Genomic DNA, 20,982 nt, shown 5'->3' with positions numbered 1-20,982 from the left:
GCCCAGGGACCCTATAGATGGCAGCCACATGCTGCATCTCCTCCAACCTCTCAGTACCTTTCCCTAGGCCCCTGCACTCTCTTTTGCCCATTCCTCAGGGCCTCAGTCTGCAGAGCTCTGCACCCCGCCAGGAGCTGCCTTTAACTCCCCAGGTCTCTGCCAGCAGCACTGCTCTGTTTGAGGTGATAGTTACCTTCAGCCTGCAAGGCAGGCAGCCAGTCCTCCTCCCTCCTCAAGCTCCAGGGAGTGACCGAAGCTGCTCTGTTCTGCAGCCCTTCTTATATGGGCCTGCCTGGCCCTGATTGGCTGCTCCTATAAGCTCTTCTGTGATTGGCTGTCTCCTGTGCAACTTCCCTTGGGCTCTTTTAACCCAGATTGGTGGGTAGTGTTCAATGTATAGGGAATCGATTTATCGCGTCTCATCTAGATGCGATAAATTGATCCCCGAATCGACGCCTGTACTCTACCTCGGCAGGAGGAGTAAGCGAAGTCGAAGGGTGGTCAACTTGCCACTGTTAGGCTGGCCAGATAAGTCGAACTAAGATCCTTCGACTTCAGCTATGAAGTTGCGAACCTCCTCCCACCCAGCCACCAGTGTAGCCCAGGCCTCAGAGCCCAGTGTGGGGCAGGAGCTGCATCACAGAGGGTTAATATTATAATTAGGGATGGTCAAACATTTCTGTCAAAATTTTTTGAGTGGGAAATTATGTTTTTGCAAGTGGCAAACATTTCGCAGAAAGTGTTTGCTTTCTGAAAAAAAATATTTTTCATCGGGTTTTGATTGCTGAAAAAAATCAGATTGACAGTCACTTTTTTCCAACAAACAAAATCCAAAAATTCCAAAAAAAAATGTAAGTGAAAATGACACTTTTTTTTGTTTTCATGAAATTTTCTGTAGAAACAAAAAACCATTCCTCAGCCAGCTCTAATTATAATGCCCATTATACAGCCGAGTGAACTGAAAGGTATGCCACATTGCAAGTCAGTAGCCAAGGCTGGCAATAGAATCCAACCTCTGACCTCCAGGCCCCTGTTCTAACCACTGGACAGACTCCGCTCTTGAAGACAACATGAAAGCTATTGTAGATCGTTCTCCAGGGTGCAATCAGAAATCAAAGAAGGGCTTGTTTATGTACAGGGCTTTCTAAAAGCCAGACCACTGATAGTGGAGGACTTTTTAATACCATGCTACCGATGGGGCTAATCATGGTAAAACCACTGGGGATTGTTCTTGGAGGCAGTACAGTATTCTGTTTTTAAATTGATTCTTAAGCAATCAAGATCAGATGCATTTTTGGACTCAGTCCTAGGAAATGCGCCAGGTATGATAACAAGACAGAGTCCGGGGAATACGTGAGGCCAGTGAATTCTGCAAGCAGGCTTGAAACTAGAACAGTCTCACATCTCACCAATAAGGATGAAGTTGCCTCCAAGCGTCATAGCACCTACTCTGTGATCTAAAAGGTCAGAGCTAGGCATCATGCCCAATTCCTCAACCCTTGAAGCAATGCAATGGCCCTCAGTATGGTATAGCATGGTAGCTCTCAGAACTCTCCTGGTGCTCCCAAACCTGAATATCGACAAAACTGTGCTCCAGAAAGCTGTATACTAAGATTTTCAAAATAACCTAGAGCATCTAGACATTCCATTACCCTCCCCTTTGGGGATAGGGTCTCCAAATGGCCTAGATGGCTTTGCAGATCTTCACTGTCTCTCCCCCCAGATCATGTTGCGACAGGGGCTCAACTTCCTGACAAACAAAGCAGAAGAGAAAGGGGATAATTGTCCTACTTTAATCCTGGCAGGCCAGGTGAGGCTGACTAAAGGAAGCAGAGTCTGGGGCCAATCAGAACAGCCCAAATACAGGGAGAAACAGTTCCTGAGGTTGGGTAGGTCTGTGTGGCCAGTTCAAAGCCACCGTTAAACAGCTTCACTGTCCGATGGAGGATTCCCCTCTTATAGGGGATGTTTGGACGGTGTACAGCAGCTGTTGCAGCTCCTCTGTCACCCAGTTACTGATGCAGGAGGGAATGACTGGGGAAAGAAGAGCATGCGCCCAGGTCCCCATCCACAACCGATCTCTGGGAGGGCCACCGGTAGCCACCACAGCTTACAGCAACCTTCTGAGTACTCACCAGGGACCAGCGCAGCACCCAGACTGTGCTAAGACAGAGGGGAACAAAGGTGTCTTCAAACTATCTTCCCCCCGCCCCATACACACACTTTCACTGAGCACTCCTCAGCTGGCACAGAGCGCCAGGTCCTTAATGTCCAGCGAGAGATGAGATTTAGATTCTGTTTGTGCCATTCAAGTGCTGAGTTCACTGAAACAAAGAAAGAAGTCTTTTTTAAATGGATTGCACTGTGGCCCTACAGGCTGCAACCTACTGCATGGCACCACTTTCCAGATAGAAATGTGCCCTTCGAGGTTCTGTTCCAGCCATTAGTGCCATCAGCATGACTGTGACACCCACTCCAGCATGAGCCAGCTTGTCCTCTCCACCTCAGTTTCTTCAGTGTGAAGCCACTTTCCACACTGTGCAGTGAGTGTGGAGGCTGATCTACCAGGCTCCATTATTATGGGGGTTTAGAATGCACCTGGGGTGCCATGCAAACGCATTGCACTGGACTGAATTTCACTCCGGATGAGCAGGCTACAGCTCAATAAAAAAAACCTCAGGCCCAGAATCTAGTTATGAGTGTGCACAGAAATCAAACACAATGTAAGTAGGCAGCAATAGGACCGCGGGGATCTTCTGCCCGCCTGACGCCAACATGGATGCTTCCTGTTGGTGAAAGTCACAGATAAATTTGAGTATCCTTCTCCTCTGAAGCAGCTTCTGGTTCTCTCCCTACGTGACAAAGGTTCAGCAAAGAAAAATTATTTCCACATTTTAAAAAACACACCACACATGCAAGCCCATCTTTTAGGTTTAAAGCATCTCTTTAAGCCCTTCCTTTACTGCTTAGAAAAGCAGGAGGTGCAGTAAATGTTTTGTAGGGAACATCTAAGTGTTCTGATTCCGCTGAGCTTTTGGTGGGATGTTACCTTACTGAGCCATTAGGGACAAAGGATGCCGTGTGGTGAAGGTCATGGACTTGTCCTCCAGAGATCTGGGTTGAATTTCCTTTTCAGCCAACACATCCAGTGTGACCTTGGCATGTCCCTTCATTTCTCTGTGCCTTGATTCCCCAGATACTACAGTGATGAGGGCCAGAGAAGGACCTACCTACAGTGTATACCTAACATGTTATCCAGGATGGAAGCATTCTTTTTCAGAATCATCCCCTATGTCTGTCACATTTGCTGCATTCTGCATCCCTCATTCTTTATTAATAAGGCCATTTATATGTAAAGATCGGCTGTGTTTCCTAGGAGTTCATCTGCTCCTGTTGCTCACCTTCCACCTGACATTCTGTATGGGATACGCTAATCATGTCTATTGCAAACATTCTCAATGTCACGAAGTCCTAAGGTCCTAAAACAACGTAAGCCCTAGCAGAAGGCCCAGCAGTGGAAAAAAGGCATAGGTCAGCTGTGCAATGGAGGCAGCAGAAAAGACCTCATGCGAGAAGACTCAGCATGTGCCTATCCACCTTGGAGAAGCTCTCCTTGATGAGTCTCCATTCCTTCCCTATGCAGATGGGATTGGTTGCAAATGAAAGGCATGGCTAGCAGGTCCATAAAGACTGCTTGCATCCACTGAACCAAACAGCATTAGACCATATCTATGATTCCTCCCCATGGCCTGAATTGGCAGCCTTCACCCTGTTGCACGGGCAGCTAGAAGGATTGGAACGGATAATTCTGTGGTTGATTGTGACCTCACCAATGTCACTTAGCTGAACAGCTACATGGAATGCAGCAGCAGCAATACAGAGCTCTGATTTTCCTGCTCCACAAGCAGAGGCTGCTACCACTCTAGCTAACAGCACTGCAACAGAAATCCCTTCACTACAACAAGAAAGAAAGAGACATATTAATAAGGAAAGTGAGACAGGCACAAAGCCACAACCTCAGACTCCACTCGGACAATGTTCCCCCTGCATGGACAGAGAGAATTTCTGTGAGGAGTAGTCAGCAGGCTCAATGCACTCATCCAGAACGGGGTCCTTTGCTTGCTCTTATTCAGGTGCGGACATCGCTTCACTGTACCCATGTCATGGAAAATGAAATCCATTAAAGGCATTAGAAGATTGTTGTGTTTCCAGAGCAATATCCTTCAGCCTGTGTCCTCCTATGACTGGCTGTTCTGCCTCCAGTGCATTTTTTTTTTTTTACTTCAATGCACAATTGGCCTGCAATCCACTGAAAGGACACTGCATAGCTCTGTAGGTTTCAGAACCAGTGGCCTCCCCACTTGAGTCCTCTCCATGGTCTATTCTTATGGGCTGCTGGGGAAGCATACCCTGCATCTCAGTTTGGATTCTTCATTAAACTGAATCTCCAAGAAAACCCTTTTCAATCTACTCAGAGGATTTTCTCTTTACAGCTAAAACCATTTAGCTGATGGAAAGTTGGTTGGAAGAAGTGGGGGAAAAGATGAAAAACATCAGTCTAGGTTTGTATGCCATTCAGGAATGTCAACTGAGGACCATTCTGAAGACAATATAAGTTAGATCAGGAACCCATCCTAATTTCATATGAGTTCCTGGTTGTCTGAACTCTCCACACATTCCTAAACTCTATTCCTGGTGTGACAATACATTGCTCATAGTGTGATCGGTGCTCTTTCAAAGTATCTCCACCCGATTGTCTTTAATTGTTGTGATTAGTGAGGGGTGAGCCTCCAACGTTCTAAGTGTCCCAGTAAGCCCCCAAATATTTGGAAGCTTATCTAGATCTTCTCTGAAATGTCCAGAGCTGCATGCGTCTGCAAAAGTCTGCTGGAAATCTGGAACATCACCATTCCTAGAAATGCTACCTCTGGAGCAACTTTCAAAATCGATGATGTAACCTCAGACAATGCTGACTGACTGCAGTTAGCTGTAATACTCTTCTCTTCCAGTGGATGCTACTTCCTGGACAAGTAGCAACCAGTTCTGAGTTATGCTGTACATGTATTTTTTAAAGACAGAGCTCTTGAAGTTTGCTGCTAACAGTAAACCACACTTTAATTTTTCACTCTCCCTACACAGACACACCCGGCTTTCCACTAAGAATTCTGGGTGATGTGGCCAAACAGGCATTTGGTCAGTAACTTAACCTCTCTTTGCCTCCTTTTTAGAGCTGCTTGATCATTAACTGATTGGCAAATGCACCATGTTTGCTTTGCGATTTCATGGGGCCGCATTACTTGTTCTCTACAACTATTGGAAGGGGAACGAAAATATTCACAAACCCCATCAAGTTTCCAGACTTTTAGAAGTAATATTTAGTCATCCCAAAATATGTCCCAGAGACTCAGCTGTTTAAAACATTTGTCATGAACTCAGAGAATGGAAACAATGCAAGGCAACTCAGCTGCCTAATCATGCAATGTGAATAATGAACAACAACTATTCAATCCATGTGGAAGAAATAGGCTGAAAACTATTTGGTGAAGCTATTCAGTAAATATGTAATAATAATGACTAGATTTGCAGAAAAAGATCTATTAATGAAAGTTTTACTGTGAAAGGATACACCTACTCACTATTACTCACAGCAACCAGCTCTGCTGAGTTGTGCCTTAAAATGTGGATAGTACTTAACTATCTACCTCACAAAGGTGTGATGAGGATTAATTTATGGATTGAACTCTGACCCATCCTTCAAAGATATATTATTGTTAAGTATTATTGCTAAGTCTGATTATCCTCATCATTTGACTGTGCTAACCAGTATAATTAGGACTCCCACTAGAAGCCACTCAAGACACAGCGGGAACATAATGTAAAACTTTCAAAGAGTGGCCTTCATTCATACACATGCAAATACCTGCCCACACACCCTTCAGACATTATCAGCTGTGCTCAGGTGAAAAAAATTACATGCACAATTCTCTTTTCTCTTGAAGTCTATCATTTGAATGCACAAGTGCTTAAATAGGAAGTGTGGAGGTGTCTGTATGTGTAGATTTGCCTGGATATGAATGGAGGACAGGTTGGGGTCCTTTAAAACTTTGGCCCAATGTTGCAATATTACCCTAGGCTCACCTATTAAAATGGAGACTGCCAGCTAAGCACTCTGATGAAGGAGGAATTTACCGGATCAGAAGACACCAATCACCCACAAAATGCATTCACATTTATGTCAGGTTTTTGACTGATTAGTGCTAAAGTTTTTATTCCCTCCAATGCTCTCCCACTTAGTGTCTCTGAAAGGAAGGACTTTTCACCCTTCCCATTGAATTTTCATGCAAAGCAGTGGCTGGAGTGTGAAATACCCACTGAGATAGCATAGGTCAGAGCCCTTTGCTTTTCCAGAAAAAAAATAATCTGGTTTGTGGATTTATATTTTAGAAATTCTCTTTTTTTATTTCTGTTCGTTTTTACATTCCGCCTTTTAATTATTCACTCCTCACTAGTCAGCTCTCTGCTTGTCTCTTTTTTTCCTACCAAAGCACAACAGCTTTATTATCCATGCTGAGAGCTCTTGGGGGGCTCTGATCTGTCTCTGTAAAGCAAGATGAAAATTCACAGCTAGTGACGACTAAACTTCAGAAGGTTTGGTGGTACAATTCAGACGGGCACCCTGAATTCTGGAAGCTGCACCAAAGTTGTTCTGAAATTCACATGTACAAAATTTGGCCGGGAGTCATGTAAGGAGTGGGTGCCTTGCCTTCTTCCAATGTCACCAGTGTTCTCTTTCTGACACCAGTATCACCCTTTGCTTATGTCTGGGGCCTTGCAGGTTGGCTTCCCAGTGGAGGAATATATCCTGGGTGTATTCTAAGTATAACTTGCTGTCTTTACACACATACACACACCTACCAGTCCTGGAGCAGAGACAGTCACAAACCGCATACAGCCCATCCCCTCATTCAGAAATCTCGGCCCACATACCACTGCCCAATTTCCAGGAATCTCTATCCCAAGAGGAGCCTCCAAATATTCAAAATAAGGCAGAGGGAAAACTAATAAAATGAATCAGAATTCTGCATCTCCTCAAAGACTAAAAACTTGCTTGCAGGCTAAGAAAAAAAACATGCATGTCTATGTGTAACAGCACCGCGTGATGACCCCTGCAATAACATATCCTACTTCCTATAATCAACTCCTGCTTATAGTCGGAACACAAATACTTCCTAGACAGTCTCCCTTAATATTTCATATAATTAATTTTAGATAAAATACTTAGCATATATGTACAGTGCTTGGAAATTTAAAGCTCTGCTTACCATGAGTAGTATTTATAAGGGTTATTATTTTGGATGATCTCAAGCTGAATGAACCTTCATCCAGATTTTAAAAACACTCTCGGTTTGAGGTGATTTGTACCCATAGTTCTGGTCCGACTCCTTATGAGTGTATTACAATGTGGCCATGTTTCTAAGTTGTTTGGTCAGGTGCTGTGTGTCCCGGTTTTAGAATATAAGGCATGTCTCATTTCCCTTGGACATTTCCCTTTGGGTTGTACAGGTCAGACTAGGGGACCACAGTGGTCACGTCTGACCTTATAATCAAAGAATCCCAAAGTGTGCCCACTGGGCTCCTCGCCTACCATGCAAAGGAGCATTAAGGTTACATTGTGCTCTGTTCTCCTGCAGGCTCTTCCCCCTTCCCATGCCCCCCTCATAGCCGTGTGAGTTGTGCCAGCGTGTGGCCCTAGATTTTAGTTTACTAACACTCAAATCAATTTATACCCACAGTCTGATATTTGTTAGCTGCCAGTTCGCTCAGGGCTTGTGCTCAGTACATTTCCAATAGCAAATAACATCTCTGCAAAGGGTGGCATCTGAGCAAAAGTCATTTCAAAGTGAATCATCAAATGGGTCTTAAGCAAGTGAAAGCTTGTGTGATGCAGATTATCAGCTTTTTCCTGTTCTGATTCATTCCCCAGTATGAAATTGAAATCATAAACAGTATTATGCTTTTGACTAGCACTGCCTGATTTGTCAAAAGCTGCTCTATGTCCAAGAATGACGAGAGAGAACGGGGACACTGAACCATTGAAATTAGGGATGGGAAAGACCTGTTCATCATCTAGGGTCAAATCCTGCTTTCCTTACTTATCCACTCACTCTACTGACCCATTGTCGATGGGACTACTCATGGGAGCAGGGCAAACTAAATATGACTTATAGATCCTCCTAAGGTAGCAAGATCACTCCTTTCAGTACATTCTCCCAGACTTTATCCAGTCCAGTTTCAGGCAACTGAAGTACAGTAATGAGGCATCTACAACTTCCCTTGAGAAACTGTTGAACAATCTAGTTGATCTCACCAGCAGATCTACCCTCATCCTCAACCAAAGTCTTCCATTGCTCCCTTTCATCCCCTCCCTCCTAGTTAGAGCTCCTTCAGCCACACTAAATGATTTTGCTCCTGGGCTGCAGTTTATGCCCTTCAGATACCTATCTCCTGTCACAAATTTGTGGTGTGGGTCATTGTCCACTGGGGCCATTTGGCATTTCACCTGTGACCAAAATAAAGTAGAATTTAACACCAATTTTCAAGGCCCATAACTGAGGAACCACCTCTCTCTACCATGCACTGCTGTTGAACTGCCTTCAGAAGAGGCATTAGAGTTCCTTTGAATTATAGGACAAGGGGATGTTCAAAGGGTGTTCTCCCCGAGGGCCACTTGCCTGGATGGAAATTTAGGATGGAATTTTCAGAAGTGCTGATCATCAGCCAAACTCTTTTCCCATTGAAGTCAGTGGTAAAGCACCCATTGACTTCAGTGGGAGCAGAGTTAGGTTAATGCTGAGGGCTTTTGAAAAGAAATCACACCCGCGGTCAGCTTTGAAGGATCTCCATTTCTTTTGGAGTCCATGATACCTGTGCGTTTGGAAGCTCTGTCGTGGCCTCCTGCAGGGTTTAGCTGCTCAGAGTTCAGGCTTACCTCTGCGGTGGGTGGGTTTTTTTTTGTATAATCATTTGTCTCTTGCATTTGCAAAGATCACCAGGTCTGGACTTGGTCATATTATACAATGCAGAAATAAAGCACTTTGCCTTCTGACATACGCATGCAGTAGGTGGCAACACCAAGCACCTCTGCTTGTGATTCAGAAAAGGAATGGCACAGAAGTTTTAATGTATGGAATCACGGACATTTCTTAACTATATACGAACTATAAAAAATGGGTTAAAAAAAACCAACCACAAAACTTTTATCTCAAGTCTTCACACATTTTACTGACCCTTGTTTTACTGGTAATGAGCTTGCTGCTGTAACTCTCCAATCAATGTGTGTTATAGTTTCCCCTCTATGCCAGTCTTCAGAGGCTATAATTATTACAGTAGCTTGGCTAATTAGCTCAGGCTGCAGCATTTCCTGCTTTTAGCTATAGAGGTCCCCAGTTCAATCCCCGGTAGATCAACAAACAGAGCAGCCATTGTGCTACCATACAACTGAAGGGGGATCAGTCGGACTTCATATTTCTAACTAGCCGTGCTCATCTCCAAGAATGTTATGAAAAAACAAAAACATAAAAGGACTTAAAGGAGAATTAAGAAGTTCTTAAGATGATGAATCATTTTCAAAAATATGTGCAGATTTTGAAACGGTCAGTAACAGGACACAGAAGCTATCTAACAGACTGACAAATATATTTGAGCATAAGCTTTAATGGGCTAGAACCTACTTCATCAGATGCATGGAGTGAAAAATACAGGAGCAGGTATAAATACATGAAAGGATGGGGGTTGCTTTACCAAGTGTGAGGTCAGTCTAACAAGATAAATCAATTAACAGCAGGATACTAAGGAACGAAAAATAACTTTTGAAGTGGTAAGAGAGTGACCCATTACAGACAGTTGACAAGAAGGTGTGACTACAGTAGGGAGAAATTAGTATTGGGGAAATCAAGTTTAGGTTTTGTTATGACCCAACCACTCCCAGTCTTTATTCAGGACTGGCCTGAAATTTATTAGTCTCTAAGGTGCAACAAGGACTCCTCATTGTGTTGATACAGACTAACATGGCTACCACTCTGAAACCAGAAGCTATCTAGGCAATTGATCATTTTCAAGTTTCCAAATCTACATCCCGATCCTGCATTCCTTGCGTCCTCGCTGGCTTCAGTGGAGCTCTATGCCATTCGAGGGGTCTGTCTGTGTGATTCACAATGCAGGATCAAGGCCCCATTTTGTTTCTTACGAAATCCTAAATAGGCTTCTGTTTGTCTAGACAAGATCCTTGCCTTTCCCTTCAGTTACAGAAGTATAATTTCTGCTGCAGAAACAGGCCTAAACTACTGAGCAGACTTTATTTTCAGCTACGAAGCTGGAAAAAGCTAGTACCGTAAAACTGACTCAAATTGATTTCTGTGGTTCCAGACCATAGTAAACTCTCAGTTCCTTGTGAAGAAAGCAACTGCCCTGGGTGATAAATTGATTGTTTTCCTGTTAGCTTTGGAATTTGCCAGCACTGTAAATGGCTGCCCTTGCCCAGGGCCCCTTGTCCAGACTGAAGTTGGAGAACAATAAAAAGCTAGTTGGAAGATTCTTAGCACCCCTCCATTTTAAGCAGCCAGCTGCGAAACTCCACAAGGCTGGCCATAAATTGTCTGATTATCTGCAAGCAGCATCTTTAAGTAGAATAAAAGAAACTGCGTGGGGCTTGGTTTCTAATAGAAGAGCTCAATTGAATAGTGTATGCATTTCAAGTATAAACCCAATGCCTGGGATCTGCAAAAGCACAGGACACACTTCCACCTCTTCCCTGATTCATGGCAATTGTTGGAAAGCAAAAATAATTCTGTCTGACTCATTATTCCTTTAGGTCTAGGTGACATATCACTATCTCTTTAATGCCGGAAGACAAGTCATGCAAGGAGACTCAACATAAACTCAAAGACTTCATAAAGATTCACTACTCTCCTCCCCTACTCATGCACTTACCAATGGGATCTACTCCCAGGTGTGGGGTGTTTGATTTAGAATGAAGGTGTGTGTTAAAAATAGACATCAAGATGATGTGTGGAAGATCACAGGGGAATCCAATAAAATAAAATGACATCAAAAGAAAATAGCCAAATAGAATTTGAAAGTCAAAAGCTGAGACAGATTTAAAGAGACAGTATCTTTTCAGATAGATTCTAGCTATAAATATATGGTCATATCCTCAGCTGGTGTAAATCTTTAATGAAGCTGATTTCCAGTGGCTGAGGAACTGGTTCATAATCATGAGTCTGCCTATCTTCCCATTTTAAGTAATATAATACCAACCCCAATCTCTTCCTCTGATTCAAGAATTGAAGCCAAATAGCAAGGAAATGGCTTAATAACATACTCTTCCCTTGAAAGAGCGTATCAGTTACATATTAGCAACCCTTTGCCATGTCTGCCAGGCCAGATTCTGGAAGAAGAACTTGCCAGCCGTCACCTTTAAGTTCCTCTGCACAGCATAAAATTGAGAGAACTTCTTTGCCAACACAGGAGATGCCAAATCTGAGGCTTTGGACTGAAGTTGATGTTCAATTTTCTCTTGGAACGGGCTAGTGTAAAGTAAATCTTGGGCCCCTTAACTATTGTAGATCATCTGTCTAAAGCTGCAGAGGAAGCGACAGCTTTGACTCTGAGTGGAGAGGAGAATGCGGTGATTTTTGCCAATTATCATCAACCTCTAAGCTTCCCCCAAAAATGAATTGTCAGTTTGATGTTCCCAATGTTATGTGAGCAGCGATGTCCTTGCTTACCGTTGTCACATGGTATGAAATCTTGACTCACTACTTACACGATCATACCAGAGTCAAATGAGTCATATTGGTAAGGCAAGCTATGCTTTCTGCTCTTCTTCCTTTCCTCATCAGCCCATCCTTGTGCTTGTTCGGTTTAACTTTTGCCTGTCGCCACATCTGGTTTTGATCAAACATTTGGAGATAAAGTCCCTGAACTCCTTACAAGCCCCTGGCCCAAACACTGTAATTCAAATGATTTGCCTAATGCATCCCCATTAAATTGAATCTCTTAAAAGAAAGAGTGAGAATTCCTAGTGCTGGTGGAAATTCAAGGTCAGCATAGTGTGAATCCGGAATAGATGGCTGTCACTCAGACTGATATTATCTCCCGGAACTATCTAATCAAATACATTCTGCCTCAGAGCTGAGAGGCTGGTGGAACGAAACTTTAAATGATGTTTTAATCCATGCTGAAATGACATGATTTGCGCTTGTGTTTGTTTGTGGAGCAACTGCTTTTAAAAAACTATGCTAATCATAACAATAATGATTATTTCAGTGAAATCTAAACCAGCTAGGGGACTGCATGCCCCCAAACAGTCCAGTCATTTCAAATTTCTGTTGAGTTAAGCCAATACAAAAATAAAATCTATATTCTTGTATAACCTTTGGGCTCAGTATATTTCTTAAAACCAGTGCTTTTGGGGCTAGTGTATGTTTTTAATCTAAGGTGAAATGTAACATTTTGCCAATATGCTGTTATAGGAAGTGAAATATCTCTTTTAAACTCTAATCTTTTTATTCATGTGTTTTGTTGTTTTCAGGCCGGGACCGTGTTTGTCATATGCTGCCTTATGTAAAATAAGCAACTCTATTTCCTTTCTTCTAAACAAACACACTGCGTTTTCTCCCTATCTATCATATAAATGAATGCACCATGTTGTCAATCTATCACATTTCTAAGGTGCTTGTCATCATAGTATGCAGGCAGTACATACAAATATAATGAAGTTAAATTATATAAAGAAAATCAATGCTCCACTCACAGTAAAACTGGGACAAATTGCATTGAGAGGGTTCGCAAGTTGAGCATTTCACCCTCCATATTTAAGCACACGCCCTGTGGAAGTATCTTTAATAGCAGCAGCAATATCACATTGTCCTCCGGGCTTCTACATCTGTAAAATACCAGTATTGCCAACCCAAGACATTCAAAATTATAAGTCAGGCTCCCAGAATATCATGAAATTGACTTAAAATAATTAAATGTGGGGATCTTCTTTTTGTCTTCTGTTTTTGAGTTTTTTCTCCTTAGCCATGACATGGGTTAGAATTTTGCTTTGTTATAACATGAAAAGTGAAGGTTCTCCTGTAATAACATGACTCTAGGAGCTGGGACATTAAGAAAGGCAGCAAATATTGTGAGGCTCACAATCAAATCATGAAGTCTGGCAACACCCAAAATCACTCCTAAAGTTGTAGGCCTGCAGCATTGTAATTCTATTAGAATCAGTGAATTTATTCCTGATTTATATTTAGGCTTGGCAGAATTAATTTTTTTTTATATAATTTTGATGGGTAACATCAATGATTATTTTAAAGCATTTTTTTCAACTTGGATCTATTTACATTTTCACAGTTGTGCAAAATTATAGGTTTTAAGCATTTTTTTCAATTTTTCTTCATTTACTTTTTCACAGTTGTGGGAAATTATGGGAGGGCTCAGACAGTAAGGGGGCTCAGAAAATATTTAGTTACAATAGAAATTGAGATTCAAAAAGTTAAAGATTTATAACCACTAAAACACAAATTGTCACCATCATGTCAATACCTACAACGTAAATCACCCTAAATCCAAGTCTAATAAGTTCTCAAGCAGCGTTTTTCTTATTTTGCCTAGCTGTAAATTTCAATTATAGTAGATGGAAATATTTTTTGTCAGTTTGTGTACATTGAAATCAACATTTACCAATAAAAATAGAAGCTTTCGACACCTATCTTGATTGGTGAAAAAGGACACTCCAGCTTGCTGGTCCAGATCCTCAGCTGGTATAAATTTGCATAGTTCAAGAAGCTTCAGTGGAGCTAGGCCGATTTTACCAGCTGAGAATCTGTCGATTTGTGCATATTGCTATGCAATGGAAGTATGCATTTGATTGCAGGATCAGGGCCTCAGATTGAAAATACAGCGAGACCTGGGCTCATATCTCCCACGTGCTCTGAGCATGCAACTAGTCCTCACAAACAATACAGAATAAAAATGCTTATTGTTAATAAAAGAGAGCGATCGAAGTTTTAAGCAAACCTGAAATGAAACCGGCAGGCCAATTCAAGTTAGTTGTGCCTATATTGCACATTTGAAGCTTTGAATGTACTCTTACTCAATTTCACCTAAGATTTTTCCATCAGAAAGTAGTGAGTTACAGTTAAATGGCAGAAGATATTTTCTGATTGTGTGATCAATTGCTTGGTTTTGTGCATGACTAGCTCTTTGTTGGGGGAGAGTGCTTCAAAAGCTTAACCGCCTCTTTTGCAACTCAACAAAGAAGCTACGCCTCTTTGCAAACCCATTAGATTAGTTGAGAGACAGGAATCTTTTTAAAGCTTCATATGAGAAGCACAGAAGTACTCGAGGCTGCCTTTTTTGAAGAGGATTCGGAATATGCTAGTTTACAAACTTGCTGCTAGAACAATTCAGCTGCAGTAAAACAGAAATCATCAGTTGAATATAGAGTGGCCAGTTCTTATCTATTCAGAGATACAGTTTCAAACAGCCTCCTTTAATGTATCCTCAAAAATTATAGGCACATCTCTTTGCACAGTTACAATCCTGTGGGCCCACATCCGGTCCCGTCATGCCTAGCTTCTCTGTTTGTACACATGACAGATGTGTCCCTGCTTCTTGGGAATATGGGCCTCACTGTTCAACAGATTCTTTTGGTCTTTGGCAGAAGTTCTGTAAGGTTGCAGTTCTGGAAAGCATATCAGCATATGCTTAAGTCCCATTGATTTTACTGGGAATTAAACATATGCTTAAAATTAAATGCATGCTTAAGTACCTCCCTGAACAGGGATGTTTTCCTGAATTGAGGCACAAGAGTAGAATTATTGGTTGATTTGTTTTCCATTCAGCAGCTCAGGTACATGATGTTATATCCCCCTGGAGTTATTTTATGTGTACAGGCAGGACACACAATTTTGCTGCCTGCTTGCCCAGTTTTGGCTTGACATCATCCAGTGAATTCTGTTTATGTAGAATAATCAATCTGGGGCATTGTCTGCAGTAGATCTTTTTACGCCAGACCAGCCAAAGAAGGTTTTTGACATGCAATCCATTCCTAATTAGGTATCAGAGGGGTAGCCGTGTTAGTCTGGATCTGTAAAAGCAGCGAAGAGTCCTGTGGCACCTTATAGACTAACAGACGTATTGAAGCATGAGCTTTCGTGGGTATGTAATATATGCCAATGTAATATATGCCATCATATGACCAGCCAATGCCTCTTGCTATGTACATTGGCCAAACCTGGACATCCTACGTAAAAGATAAATGGACACAAATCAGATATTAAGGAATGGCAATATACAAAACTGTAGGAGAACACTTCAAACTCACTGGACACACATAGCAGATTTAAAGGTAGCCAGGCCTGCAGCTAAAAAACCTCAGGACCAGACTCAAAGAAAAGACTGCTGAGCTCCAGTTTCATCTGCAAATTTGAAAACACCGATCAGACCGAGAAATTAAAACAAGGACATCGTGAAGTGGGTTGCCAACTACAAAAGAAGTTCTCTCCCTGGGTTATTCACGAACTCAGACTGCAGAAGAAGGCTACAATCTCCCTGATTGAACTAACCTCGTTATCTCTAGCCTGCTTCTTGCTTGCATATATATACCTGCCCCTGGAAATTTCCACTACATGCATCTGATGAAGTGGGTATTCACCCACGAAAGCTCATGCTCCAATACGTCTGTTAATCTATAAGGTGCCACAGGACTCCTTGCTGCCATTCCTAGTTAGGTTTCCCTACATTAAATGTGTGAACCAAGTGCATCTTTCCAAGAGAATACATGGCAGTAAGTTATGTTCTCTTTCGTTCTCTCTCTCTCTGTTGCTTCTGATCCATCTGTCTCTTCACGTGACTGTTTAGTTTGTATTTGTGCTTGTTAATGTGAAGCTGTGAATGTGTCTCTGCACTGAGATTCCATTTAGCTGAGAACATTCACATAAATGCACCAGAATTGAAGGAGAAGAGTGTTATTAAGGTAAGGGAATAAGAGAGCATGTGATGGGTTACAGAGCCTCTGTGAAACTTATGGAGCAGCCCTTCCCTGCCTCACTTCCCTAAAAACCCATGCAAACAAAGAGAAAGGTTCAAAGCTACAACATGTTTTTAATCAGAATAAAATCTCTGTAAAGCCCCAGCACCTCTCATTGCAGCTTCCTCCTGATAATATTTGGTGAGTCAATGGCTTTGCACCCCCCTGATGTAACGTATTTCCTACATTTTCAACCTCCACTGCCCCCCTTGAAAATGACTAACATTTAGAACCATGGAGCAGTTTGCCTGTCTGTGCAATAAGAGCAGATCTGAGGACAAAACCACAATTTATACATCCATTTAGAATCTCGGCTGTGTTCTTTATGAGATGGTTTAGCTGGACACTGATTTATTCTCCTCTTTCACTGTATTATCCTTTACATTTCAATTCTATTCATCCCCATCAGAGCTGGCCTGATGAATGTGAAAATAACAGGGCTGCACGCGGACCCCACCATGCCCCAAGTGGCTGAAGTAGAGAGGAACTGTAATAAAGCAGGTTTTTCTTTTATAAACAGGATGAATACGGATGGCATGAGAGTGGTGGGAGAGTGATGCGGAGGGGGAAGAGGGCAGTGTACCCTGGTGGAGAGAGGGGAGTAAGAAACTGGTCTCTCCCCTAGGCAATATTTGTGCTCTCTCTAAATTTTATGTCTCCAGTCTCCACTGGAATCCTTTCCCAGGCACATGAAACAGACACTCAGAAACAGATTGGGCTGCTAGGGAAGTGCTGCTCTGGCAAACTACTGACCACTTGCTCAACCCATCTCCTCGTCAGAGCCACATTCTACTCCTTTGCTAAACCCAAGATTCCTATCGATATCTTCACGTGGACGCAGTCGCTGTGTTGCACAAGATCAGATTTGCCAACCGCACACCTCCCCCTATATAGTCAGGCAGATGCCCAAAATCATGAGATTTGTAGGCCCTTAGAGGTCACTTGGGGGACATTCTAAATTTTTTCTCTGCAGCCCCAAGAGCAGGAAACCTACTTTAAATGAAAACTGAGCGTCTCACATTCACATGGCTACAGGAACTGGAGCTTTAGAAGAACACCAATCGGGATAAAATCATGAGAGCTGACATCGCAAGCGAACCACTCAGAAATTTGTGGTATGAACCCAGATCCTCCCAAAGCCTAGGCCCCTACCATTTGGGCTAAAGGAAAAGCTATCCTAGCTCTTAAAAGCACAGGAAATTGGACACAGAGTTGAGCAGTTCAAATTCCATCCAGTGCAGTGCACTGGTTCATGCACACACTAGCCAGTTCATTGCAAACTCGCTTAATTAGACAAGCTCTTCTTCAAGAATGACAGAAGTTTAAATCCCATTCTAGCACCATCATGGGAATAGAACCTGTCCCTCACTGCTACAAAACTACAGACCCCTGCTTCTTGAACCCTTTGGTTTTCAGCACCCTAGGGCCTACATCGAGCAGTTCTGAATTCATTCTTAGGGGGCACATGTGTGGAGAGAACCACGGCCCTTAGACAATTGCAGATACCATTGATGGTAAACTCTAATTGTTACACAGTGTCCTTCAAACTAAACTTAAAGAACAACGCAAGACATCCAAAAAATGTAGCATTTTGCTATATGAAGAGGAAACAAGTTTCCGGTAGCAAAAGATTCCAGCCAGAGCAGACCTACATATATTGCATGTCAAAAGATTTGAGCTGGAAAGCCTTTTTGGTCTTTTCCCCCAGTCCATTTTGTCTTGTTGTGCTCAGGGAACGTCTTGAAAAGCTTTTAATAATTTACACATCTCAGTGGCACATGAAATGGTGGCAATTCAGCTGTTGGAATGGCATTAAAACACAGTCCCAGCCTGTGCTGAAAAATGATGGCCACTCGAAAAACTGCACACACAAGTGCAGGCCATCAGGATGTTCTGTGGCTGTAAACATTTGAAATGAGACCTGGATTGGCAACAGTGGTCTGACCAATAGACTTTCCAAACTCTGTCTGACTGGCTGATCCTGGGAAATGGTATCCAGTTGGGATAATAGTAATAAAAACCCCATTTGAAGGAATGTTCACACTGGGGCAGTAAGGATTTGCATAGCTCTCGGTGGAATTTTTCCCTGATAGGGAAGAGACTGACTAAGGACTCCTTGGATTCTCATTCCAGTTCTGGTACAGGCTCGCTGTTTAGCTGTGGGCAAGTCGCATCACTGCCTCGTGCCTCCATTTACCTTCCTGTAAAATAGCCGTGACACCACGTTCCCTAGACTAGATTGTCATGAGGATTCCCTAATATAAAGTGACTAGGGAAGTTTATTTACTCCTTCATGTAACACAGTAATCAGGGATCACTCAATGAAATTAATAGGCAGCAGATTTAAAACAAACATACGGAAGCACTTCTTCACGCAGCGTACAGTCAGTCTGTGGAACTCATTGCCAGTGGATGTTGTGAAGGCCAAAAGTATAAGTGGGTTCAAAAAGAATTAGATAAGTTCACAGAGGATAAGGCCATTAATGGCTACTAGTCAAGATGGTCAGGGATGCAACCCCATGCTCTGGGTGTCCCTAAACTTCTCACTGCCTTGGATTGGATCACTTGAAATTGCCTTGTTCTGTTCATTCCCTCTGAAGCATGTGGTTCCCGACCACTGCTGAAAGACAGGATATTGGACTTGATAGGCCATTGGTCTACCCACTATGGCTGTATTTATGTTCCTATATTCTTAAAGCTGCTATTTAACAGCAAACCATTATTAGTGTTATCTTATTAAGAGAAAGCAAAATATTTTAAAGGCCCTATTCTGAAATGCAACATGCCAGTGTGTGAAAGAATTTGACATCGAATAGCTCAGTGGGTGCTCATTTTGCTTGATAATCTGTCCACCCACTGCATGTTTAAAATGTGAGACCTGCATATTGCACCACACAGAGGGCAATGAGAAGATGAAAGAGAAAGAAATGGAGGGGCGGAGAGAGGGGTCAGAAAAGAGGATACAATGCAGCAAAAAAGGAAAGATGGAACAGAGAGAGACAAGCATATATCAAAATGTTGGCTGCAGTTTGCAGCAAGGGAGATTTAAATGAGATATTAGGAAAAATTTTCTAACTCTAACAGGGTAGTTCAGCTCTGGAACAGGTTACCTGGCAAAGTTGTGGAATCCTTATCACTTGAGGTTTTAAAGAACAGGTTAGACCAACGCCTGTCAGGGGTAGTCTAGGTATACTTCATCCTACATCTGCCTGGGGGCTTGGGCAAGATGACCTCTCAAGGTCCCTTCCAACCCTACATTTCTATGATTCAGAGGCCTACGTGAAATATGGGTTTTGTGGGTCTCAGTCCAGCTCCAAGTGGGGTGACTATCAGGCATCACAAGAAAACACCACTCACATTTGGCACTGATGGACACCTGTATTAGCGAAGTGGGGGAGACTTATATTGCCATAGTTGATGTTGCGCTGCTCTGCGAATTGGCTCTTCAGGCTGTCAGATACCTTTCAGCAGCCATGGATTCATTTCAAATGAACATCCATCCATCCATCTATTTGCATGTCTATGAGAGTGGATAATTTTTCTGGATATTTTGAGCATCCCTCCACATGTCATTTGAAGAGCTGATCACACTGAATGACACCAGGAGGAATGAGGAACATATGGTTTTTAAAAATCACAACGCCATTGAAGATCAGGGGAATCTTGCTTAGTGGCAATGCAAGGGCAACAGCACCCTCTGTTGCCAGATGAAACTTCTCTTTTAGGCTGATCTCATTGAATTTCTTCCCAAAATTACAAACAGAATATGAAATATTCATCACCTTCTGGTCATTTCTTTTAACTCTGTGAAGATTTGTATTTAATTTATGTGCCTGCTAATAACCCAAATACTAAAATTTAATTTTAAGTTTTATGCTGCTGTAATTCTCAAAATGAAAATTAAACAGGTGCTATAGCTGTAGACATAATTCATAAGTGCTTGATTGGTAAAGGGTGTTGGCTTCTGGAGATGGTCTTTTTATTTTTTTTAAAGCAGACCAGTGAGAAATCGAACCTTGGGCTTTGTTGTAGGTTATCCAGCATTATACCATAGCTATGTTAGCATAAGCATAACCGTGTAATGAGCTGGGTAGTGTGTTTCTACACTGCTGCATTCTATTGGATGGAATCAAAACTGCTCAGCTATGGGCTAGTCTACACTAGAAAGTTACGTTGACCTAAATTCACACCTCTGGGAGACAGTTAAGCTTCAATGTAAACAGTGCCAGGTTGACGGAAGAATTATTCTGTTGACCTGGCTACTGCATCTTGGAGACGTGGATTTACTACAGTGATTTACCTCTGTCACTATTGTAGGGGTCTACATATAGCGGCGCAGCGGTAGTGTTTCTAGCGTGGACACGGTCTATGTCTCCTGGGCTTTGCACTGCCAGCAGCTCACGGCACTGGGCCGTTCTTTCACCAAGCGTTCAGTACAGTGTCAACCATGAAACGCAGCATTTGCAGCGGGTCTCTGAAAGCTCTGCGGGATGCATCTGCTTCCGGGAAGCAAACAAAGAGATGGCCATGCTTGATGGACAGTACGTCCAGTAACAGAGGGGCAGGCAATGCTGCAGCTGTCTTGTCGCCCACGGTGAGGGCATGGATGACCTCACGTGAGGTCACAGAGTAAATGCTACAGGGCCCAGGCCCTGTGTGACTCCGAGGAGGGGAAGAGAGCCTCTGCCAAAGGCTCCTGCGCCCCCTGCCAGCCAGCTGTACCCACGAGGGTCAGCCCTTCCACACCCAGCAAGGCACACTCTGCTCCCCCCAAAACCAGGTGCTCTGGCCCTTTAAGAGCAGGAGTACAATCCCCCTCCCACTCTCATGGAACGTTCCCTCAGGCACTGCAACGCCATTGGTTGGCACCGTCACTCCAGGCAACCGGGGGTCGG

Source organism: Chelonoidis abingdonii, chromosome 9 (assembly GCF_003597395.2).
Source record: "Chelonoidis abingdonii isolate Lonesome George chromosome 9, CheloAbing_2.0, whole genome shotgun sequence".
Taxonomy (NCBI): Eukaryota; Metazoa; Chordata; order Testudines; family Testudinidae; genus Chelonoidis; species Chelonoidis abingdonii.
Note: the sequence above shows the minus strand (reverse complement) of the source record.